This window comes from Saccostrea cucullata, unplaced genomic scaffold (genome assembly GCF_032062105.1).
Source record: "Saccostrea cucullata isolate Sc308-1 unplaced genomic scaffold, CSIRO_AGI_Scuc_v1 ctg1660, whole genome shotgun sequence".
NCBI lineage: Eukaryota > Metazoa > Mollusca > Bivalvia > Ostreida > Ostreidae > Saccostrea > Saccostrea cuccullata.
The window spans coordinates 1-10277 of record NW_026922343.1 but is presented as its reverse complement, the minus strand read 5'-3'; positions in this window follow the sequence as shown (position 1 = coordinate 10277).

The following is a 10277-nucleotide window of genomic DNA, read 5'->3' as shown; positions in this document are numbered from 1 at the left end:
CAGTGGATCATGAATTAGACAAACTAGAATCTACACTACCTGAAGATAATTCCAAACTAGATATCATTGAGATGGTGGCCATCTTAAAGGGCCCCACGTTCAACATTGAACATGAAAATGTAAGGTAGTTTAAAAGGGTTTATTTTGAAGAGGAACATTTGTGTAAAACAGTTAAAGCCATTTAGTACGACTTCAATGATATTGCGAATTTACAGATATTTATAGAAGTTATCCTGTATCCCCAGTTATATAAATGTACTGGAAGAAGATGGGCGCATTTGGCGGGTGATCTGCAGGAATCATTTGTACGAAACATTTATGGTTTAAGGTTCATTGATACTCTGATAAGTGAGATAACTCTATAGATAAGAAAGATAACTTTCTCCAGGAATTTTGTCATGAAATTCAGTGAATTGTCATGGCAGCGTTTACAGATCTCTATCATAAGGACCATTTTATTGTTAACTCAAGCAAACCTAACCTATTGTTCAGAGGTTGATTTCTAGTTCTATTGCTAGTATATTTAAAAATTATTTTTAATAGTTAACCTAAAACAATAATATTCAGTTACTTTAAACGGTGTAAATTGAAAAAAAATCTATCTCTAAACGTGTAATTAAGCCTTTTAATTGTACAGAAATAGCAGCCGCAGAATTGTTTATAAAGATTTACTTAATATTTTATTTCATTAAAAAAGAATTTCAAGGGCGATAATGGAACGATAACTCTTGTTTATGGATGCATTTTATTTTACATGCACAGAAAACAATTTGATATTCTGATTTAAAAAGCATCGCTCCAGTATCTTTTCTAAAGGTAATTAGATAGGTATGAAAGTAAATATTATTTTTACATATACCTCATATTTCTAATTCAATTATGAGATTACAAAATTTGAATTTTCCAATGGCCATATCAAATTTTCTTCAATCATGATTTGACATATAATTCATTTCTGAATAAGTAAGCAACGCTTCATACTTCAAACTATTTTTCATTTGAATTGAATGTTATAGTTGTTGCTTAAAATCAATGTTTGGAATTTTAAAAAAAATCGTGAAATGTGGAGCAGAGGGATATTGTCCCTTAAATGTCCATGATTTGGTTGGCTGAACATACCTGGTCAGATTTTACAAACACGTCCATGGGTTTTTTTCATTTAGTTTGAAAGACATTGTGAAATTGTAACATTTATGTTCATTTTTTTATGGGAGGTACTATTAACATAGTAATTTTTCACAAAAAAACCTAAAATATATTTAATGCATGGATGCATGATACGTGTACATGTACATTATAAAATAGAAGATTAGATTTGATTTCGCTTGAGAACCAAACGGAACCAAAATTAATCTAATTCAAAATTGTTATACTTCAGTACATTAAACGAAACTGACAAAAAAATTGGTTGCTTGCCTGAATAAAGAAAAATTAACGCCCCATGCCAGGCTCGAACCAAAAACTTTTCGCTTCGAGTGCACTGAACAGGTAGCTTAACTTTCTGAGCTATCACCGCTGCACATTTACAAGTGATTTTAAAAGGACAAAGACGCACTACATTGATACATTTGGATTTTTCTGGGAAAAGTTCATTTTTCGTGGTCTCTGGGCCTTCTCTCCATTTTTTAAAAAAATGTAATAGTTTCTTTGAATTAAAATACACACATATAACGTTTCAAATTCATGGAGAAAAGACCCAGACATAGAAAATTTTTACAAAAATGTGGTTCAAAACGTACAATTTTGTGAAGTAATAGCCAGAATGGGCCAAGCAATGGGCCAAGCAAAAAGATCTTGACCTTTGACCTAGAAACGTGGTTCAAGGTCACTGCATATAGGTTACCAAAAGGCACTCTGTGGGTGAAGTTTGAGCCAGATTGGGCCAAGGAGAGAGAATATATGCTCCAGACAAGGATTTTCATAAAATTCTCCTATGAACTTGACCTTTGACCTAGAAACATGATTCAAGGCCACTAAACACTGGTTACCTAAAGGCACTCTGTGGGTAAAGTATGAGCCAGATTGGGCCAAGGAGAGAGAAGATATGCTCCGGACAAGATATCTTAGACAGATGGTTGTACAGCCGGACGGACGGATGGACGGACAGCTAGAAGGAAGGACGGACAGATAGACTGATCACTATAGGGTGCCCGCCAAGCGGGGCCCTAATAATTATTACTTACCATGGCCTTGAAGTACTTGAAAAGAAAATTTTAAAAGGTTTCCCTATTTATTTCTATGTAAAACTCTGATCTGCCATTTTGGCCCCACCCTACCCCCTGGGGGTCATGATTTGACCAAATTTTAATCTACACTTTCTGAGATTTCTGAGATTATTTCCACATGAGTTTCATCTTTCCTGACACAATAATTCGCGATGAATTGTCTTACCAGAATTTAATATTAATGAGGTCCACTAGTATTCAGTCAAAATAATCAAATCTGACCTTTGTTACCAATAATGATTTCTATTTTCTATTGCCAATACTTTTATTTATTATTTATAATAGTTAACCTATGACAGTACTCATGCAGTTCTATTAACTGTTTAAATCGAGATACACACAATTCTATTTTTACAGGAATTATAAATACAGACTGTTTAAAATCAATTAATATTTTTTCTTGTAGATTACTTTGATTGTATTTTACGAGCACAGAAAAAAATGTGATATTCTGCTTTAAAAATAATATCATCATTTATCATGATTTATATACATGTACAAGTTAAATAGGTATTAAAGAAAATATTATTTTCATACATGTATATCTCATATTTTTATGATCCCCCAGTGTGCCCCCATCCTTTAACCCCCAGGAATCATGATTTGAACAAACACATATACATTAACAGTGGTTGCTTCCATATAATTATGACCAATCATGGGTTTGTTGTTCTTGAGAAAAAAAAAATTTTCTCATGCATTCCTATGCTAAACTTTGACCCACCATTGTGGCCCCATCCTGCTCCTCGGGATTATGATTTGAACAAACTTGAAACATTAAATGAGTTTCAACTTTCCAGTCCAGTGATTCTTGAGAAGAAGATTTTTTAAATTTTTTCCTCTAGCTGTATTCGATTCCTATATTAAACTTTGATCAGCCATTGTGGCCCCACTCTACCCCCAGAGGTCATATACACTACATGAGGATGCTTACACATGAGTTTCAGTTTTCCTGGTCCAGTGATTCTAGAAAAGAAGATTTTCAAAAGATGCCATTAATTTTTCTTTAATTCACATTTATTATCTCCCCTTGGAGGAAGGCCTGGCTATTGATTTGAAATAATTGAATCTTATTTGCCCAAGAATAACTTTGTGCTAAGTTTGTTCAAAATTAACCCAATGGTTCTTAAGAAGAAGATGAAATGTGAAAAATTTACAACAATGACAACAACAACAGAAGATGACGGACAAATTTTGATTAGAAAAGCTCAATTGAGCCTTCTGCTCAGGTGAGCTAAAAAGTGATGAAATTTAGAGCAGTGGGATAGATCACCTTAAAGAATTTCTTTTTTTTAACTTATAAAAAAACTCTTTGGTGGAGGCTCAGGGCAGCATATTCCTCCTTTAGCACCAGCATCAGCAAACTAAATTATCATAAGATTTGGATACATGTATGTATGATGTATATTGCAGAACAAGTAAATTTGAAGAATTTTGTACATTAAATGCAAAATATGAAATAACAAAAATAAAGTAATTTCTTTAAAAAAAAATCAATAAATTGTGCAAATTCATGAGAAATTTTAAATTAGATGAATTTCCAATATTTCCATTAATATGTACATGTAGCAAATGATTTAGATAATATACTTTGCCATTTTAAGCCCTGGGTGGGAATTGAACCCACATACCAAAGAACAATTTTATATTGCAGTGATTATCACAAGCACTTAAGATCACCTTTTCTGTCCATCTAATATAGATGTTAACAATTTTTCCTCAATGGTAGGACAACAATCTCAACTTTTGTGAAAAAGAAAATTAATGAAATATAATATAAAGAATATTAGACTTAAAGAGAAAGAAGATATGCTCCGGACAAGAGATCTAAGATGGACGAACAGACGGACTGATCACTCTAGGGTGCCCACAGAGCGGGGCCCTAATACGTTCTATTTCCACTATGGAGGAGTTATAGTTCTTAGTGCGCTCTTTTGTGAAAAAGTCAGAGAGTGTACAAATCTCGCAGAATTTCTGGGACAAACGTAACATAAACATGTAAACAACACATTTAATGTTGATGAACAAATCCTAACAAAATGCATATGAAATATTTTATTGTTGTGGACTTTATTTAAATGAAGAGTAGAGATGACGAGGATATTGATTTACATCTTTTGGTGATCGTATAGCTGTATCTATTTTTCTTAATGGTACATTTTAAGTCAATATACATACCTCGGAAATGTCTGATTTTTCAGTAATAGACGATAGAGTTAGTGTTTTGGCTCTTTTTCACATGTCTTTTAGTTCTTTTATTCTTAGTTAGAAAGACAAATGCACTTAACATTTAAAATTGGATTGATACTGACATGTTTTGTATAATCCGCAATGCCATGCTGTCCCAGTCAGACGACCAAACGCGCCTCTAATTCTGAAGAGTACACTAATGGAAATACAACATATTATTATACATATCCTTTGGTCATTAATAATCTTTCAGTGAAATGCGGATACATGCAATGTCTCTCTATTACAAAATTACAGACCTGTTTTAAATTTACTATTATCAGTGCCCTTGAACTTGCCCAAATGACCTCTGCCAAGGTCATGACTCACCTTGAGGTCATAAACAACTTTTAGAAATATGAGCTTCCAATGATACTCAATTACAAAATTTGAACTTGTCAGAAATACCTTGGATTAAGGTCATGACATACCCTATGATCATAAATAATCTCTATATCAAGTAAGAGATTTTTCTATGCCAGTTGGCTTGAAATAGCCAGAATAGCCTTATTTATATAATATAAATTTCACAAAATAAAAAAAATACTAAGGAGCTTATCTTTATATTTTTCAGGAAATTGTTTTGGACACTGCAGTGCAAAATCAAAATATAGATAAATGATACCATATTTGGTTTGAATGTAGTAAACTGAACATCTTAATCAAGATAATCTCAATCTAATACCTTATCATCTATGTATGGTATATTATAAGGAATTTTTTTCAAGTCTAAACAAATAATATTCCAAGAAAATGAAACCCATATACTGTATTAACCATTAAGTTTGAAGTGTTATCTTGTAAAAAAAAAATCACCATTTGTTATCTAAATCCAGTTAACAAACTTTATTATAAAAGGAACTAAATTTAAGTCAGAGAAGTGTTTCACATTTCAGCGATATTTCTTGAAAAAAAAGTGAAAACAAGAAATCTGTGAGCCAATGCTCACTAGTAATACGCCTGCTCTAATGTAAATAAGCACTATCATGTTAATATACGAGTCATTTTCAAAATTTGTCCAAATTCCACCAACAGAATTTTGCAAAAATAAATGTGGCGATCTAAACTTTTTAAAGTTTTATTTTAGCATTCAAACATCATAGATGCATAAACAATGTTAAAGAACAAAGAATTCTATTAATATATACTAAAAAAAAACATTATATGTACATGGACCCAACAATAAATGTCCACGGTGTTACTTACTTAAAAGTCATAGTAAAATCTTGATTTAAAAAAAAATAAGGTTTTTGGAATAACAATCTCAATGTTATGATAAAATTATTCTATTGAATCAAACTGAAGTTTCATAACAGAAAATTATCAGATAAAGTATAGCTGGAAGTTGTAAGTGTTGGAACTTTTGTCTATATCTTACACGTTTACTTAAGGCATACATCATTTACCTCAGCACAAAATACTTGCTTTGCAAATAAACTTAGTATTAGAAAACGACAGTATTGTGTTGCAAGTTTCGATAAAATTGTATAAAGATTTAGAACATAAATATAGAAAAAATGTGTTGGTAACACCAAGGATATTTGCATAACACAAAGGACATAAAGGTTACACTAAGGATATTTTGTGTAATACTTAGAAAGAAATAATAAAGTTGTTCTCCTTCCTTCCGAAAAGGATAGTAATGAAATTACCCTAGAGGTGAGTATAAGAGTATATGGTTTTAACATAAAAAATTGGTGGGGATTTCTTTCATTATACATTTTGAGTCTGACTAGTAACACCAAGGATAAAACAGTAACGACATAGACATAACTATCCAATCATAAGATATATGACAGTAGAAAAATGAAATCAAATTGTTATGCCCGAATAATAAATAATTACTATCACATGACTTTGAATCATTGATCAGTACTTGTTAGTGTATTTACATATCTAAGCAGAAGCTGTAACACCAATGACAAACCAGAAGTCTCTGTCGAGACTGAAGCTCTACTGGTTTGTTCTTATAGCAATGGAAGGGAAAAGTTCTTAAGCAGTTGGGAATTAAAACTTTACCACAGAAATAAAAAGAATAATGATCCTTGATTAAGTCTCTTTATGTTCTTAGTATAGTCTACTTGCATGCCACATTATATTATAATCAGACTTAAACTGCAGGAGGAGTAGCATTTTTAAAGAATTTCATAGAAATTTCTATTTTTAGTAACAATGGCAACATCGTTCATCAAAATCAAAAACCGATATACAGAATTATGTATCTTAATGTAGTCTACTTGTGTGCCAAGTAATATTGAAATCAGACCAAAACTGTAGGAGAAGCAGCATTTTGAAAGAATTTTACAGAAATTTCTATTTTTAGCAACAACGGCAACACTGTTCATCGAAATCAAAAACCGATACACAGAATTATGTATCTTATACCCTATTCATACGACGAAAATTTGCTTATGTGTGCAAATTTACATATGAGTAAATATACACACGTAAGTAAAAGTTAATTTGCTATGCGTTCGGAAGAGATTTATGTACTGTAAGTAAATCCTTATATTTTCATGCTAAATAAGGAGATCCTCAGTTTCAGAATTGTGGATTTTTATATAAAAAAAATTTAATATTATTTGGGTATTAGACTTTTGAATGTTCCTCAAAGAAAGAAGGGGAAAATCCGATCCATTTATTTTTTTGGTATGAAAAAAACTTAAGGGGAAAATTTACACACGAAAAAAAGGAAAATTAATTAAAATCATTGTTTAAAATTGGAAAATGCTTTGGCCTCGGTCCTTAAACTATAGAAGAGCCGTTGGGTGGTAAGAAAATTTCTCAAGATGGCTGTCGCCATCTACTGAATGACAAATATATGAATAGGAAATAAACAAGAATCCCCCAGAAATTCATGGTGGGATCCGGTGTTAAGGATCAAGAATGCTTAAAAATGCTTATTTACAACAGGGATGTTGAAATTCCTGTAGTATCAATTTATATGTCAGTAGCTTGCCTTGGTTTAAAAACAAAGAAAGATAGAAGAAAGTCAATTTGTAATCGGACCCGGGCGATTGATGTAATGCCTATTCCTATCATAGCTCCGGAGCATTCCCATGAAGACTACTTGAATTGTAAGGGGACTATTTATTGATCATGCAGGGCACATGTTTGCGCGACCACAACTATATTTTTTTTTAATTTAGAGGCATAAACATAGGGTTGCCATAAAGGGTACAAGATACACACGTTTTTTGCAAATTCAAATTTATATCAGAGGACACTGTAGATATAGTGTGGATCCTTGTTTTCAGAGTTGAAAAGGCAATTTGTGCATGGAAAGAACTATGTAAGAACAACCCGGCGTATTCTTTAAAGACTTTAAAGCAATACTCTATCAAAACTCAAATTACTTTCAGCTGTCTTTGAAGTACAGCAAAGGTGACCAGAAAAATCCAGTTTTTTTTTTAAGTTTTGCTTTCTAGCCAACAGACTGATACTAATATAGAGACAACAATGCATAAGAACAACCGAAACAACACTTAAACTGGAGATTTATGCAATAAACAAACAAAATACATACATAAGTAAATTTGCTGCGTGTTCATACGACAAAATTTACACACTTAAACTAATAATTTGCGACAACATGTATGCAAAAGTTAATTTGCACCTAGTCCTGACTAGGTGTAAATTTACTCAACTGTGCAGAATTTACATGTGAGCAAATCAGTTCATACGACAAAAATTGCACACTTGAGTAAATTTACATATAAGTAAAATATACTGAGGTATGCAAATCATGTCGTATGAATGGGGTTTTAGTGTGGTCTACTTGTGTGCAAAGTTATATTGAAATCAGACCAAAATGTAGAAGGAGTAGTATTTTGAAAGAATTTCACAGAAATTTCTATTTTTAGTAACCACGGCAACAACGTTCATCGTAATCAAAAACCGATATACAGAATTATTTTACTTTGTGTAGTCTACTTGTATGCCAAGTTATATTGAAATCAGACCAAAACTGTAGGAGGAGTAGCATTTTGAAAGAATTTCACAGAAATTTCTATTTTTAGTAACAACGGCAACACCGTTCATCGAAATCAGAAACCGATACACAGAATTATGTATCTTAGTGTTGTCTACTTGTGTGGCCAAGTTATATTGAAATCAGACCAAAACTGTAGGAGGAGTAGCATTTTGAAAGAATTTCACAGAAATTTCTATTTTTAGTAACAACGGCAGCACCGTTCATCGAAATCAGAAACCGATACACAGAGTTATGTATCTTAGTGTGGTCTACTTGTGTGCCAAGTAATATTGAAATCAGACCAAAACTGTAGGAGAAGTAGCATTTTGAAAGAATTTTACAGAAATTTCTATTTTTAGCAACAACGGCAACACCGTTCATCGAAATCAAAAACCGATACACAGAATTATGTATCTTAGTGTGGTCTACTTGTGTGCTAAGTTATATTGAAATCAGACCAAAAATGTAGAAGGAGTAGTATTTTGAAAGAATTTCACAGAAATTTCTATTTTTAGTAACCACGGCAACAACGTTCATCGTAATCAAAAACCGATACACAGAATTATGTATCTTAGTGTAGTCGACTTGTATGCCAAGTTATATTGAAATCAGACCAAAACTGTAGGAGGAGTAGCATTTTGAAAGAATTTCATAGAAATTTCTATTTTTAGTAACAACGGCAACACCGTTCATCGAAATCAGAAACCGATACACAGAATTATGTATCTTAGTGTAGTCTACTTGTGTGCCAAGTTATATTGAAATCAGACCAAAACTGTAGGAGGAGTAGCATTTTGAAAGATTGTTTACAGACAGACGGACAGACAGACAGACGGACAGACAGACGGACGGACGACGGACGCATTACTATCGCATAAGCTCTTCTGGTCTCTGACCAGTAGAGCTAAAAATAACACAAAGGACACCTTTAAAAGATCCAAAGGTTTACATAGATGAGTCTATGATCAGCTAGAACTAATTTTTAATGAAGAAATAATTGTGAAACTAGAACATGTATATGTTTTTGTAAATGACCAGATTTCAAACATATAGAATGCATTAATCTTTTTTATGGATTTTACATTTTCATTTCATTTATCTACAGCTAGCCTCTTTCCACAATGAGTTCTCTACATAATACACATCTACAAGATATGATGGTGACAATATTATTAAAACATTAGCAATGCTATACCATCTTTAATCTTTTACAGTTTTTGGCCTGTTAAAAAGGAACGTGATTTTCGGTTCTATCTAACCCTGTGCATACATTTAAGTTCATTTTTTCTGTATCTTTATCCAGTCTCTCTTCCAAAGGATCTGATTTCTCTTCATCTGTAGTCTGATGTTCATTATATTGACTCCAATTCTTTCTCTTCCAGGGTGTCAGTCTTTTCAGTTTCTTTAGTCGGATTTCCTATCAGGGACTCTTGACTTTTTTTAATCTGTACTCTTTTTCATTTTTTTCATTGATATTTTTCTGCCCTTTTTGCTCTTGTATCCACTGATCATTTGCCAAACTTTCATTGACAGTTCTTCAGGGTAACAATCCAACAAAGTGGCTTGAAATGTAGTGGTCTGCCACCATATCTGGCCTTGTTGTTGTCCAATGCTGCCTCGACTATATAATCTTCACCACCACTTTCCAAAAGCTTATGTACATCCAGGGTTAAAAACTTCTTTCAGCACCAACTTTTACAGGATATAGAACACAGTCATGAGGGATTTCAGTTGGACAAATCTGAAGAACATCCTCAACTAAATGCAAAACTGTATTCTATGGTAATGACTGGTACATTGTCTCCTTAAAAACATCTTTTGAAATCCTTTTAGAACAGGAATGAACAATT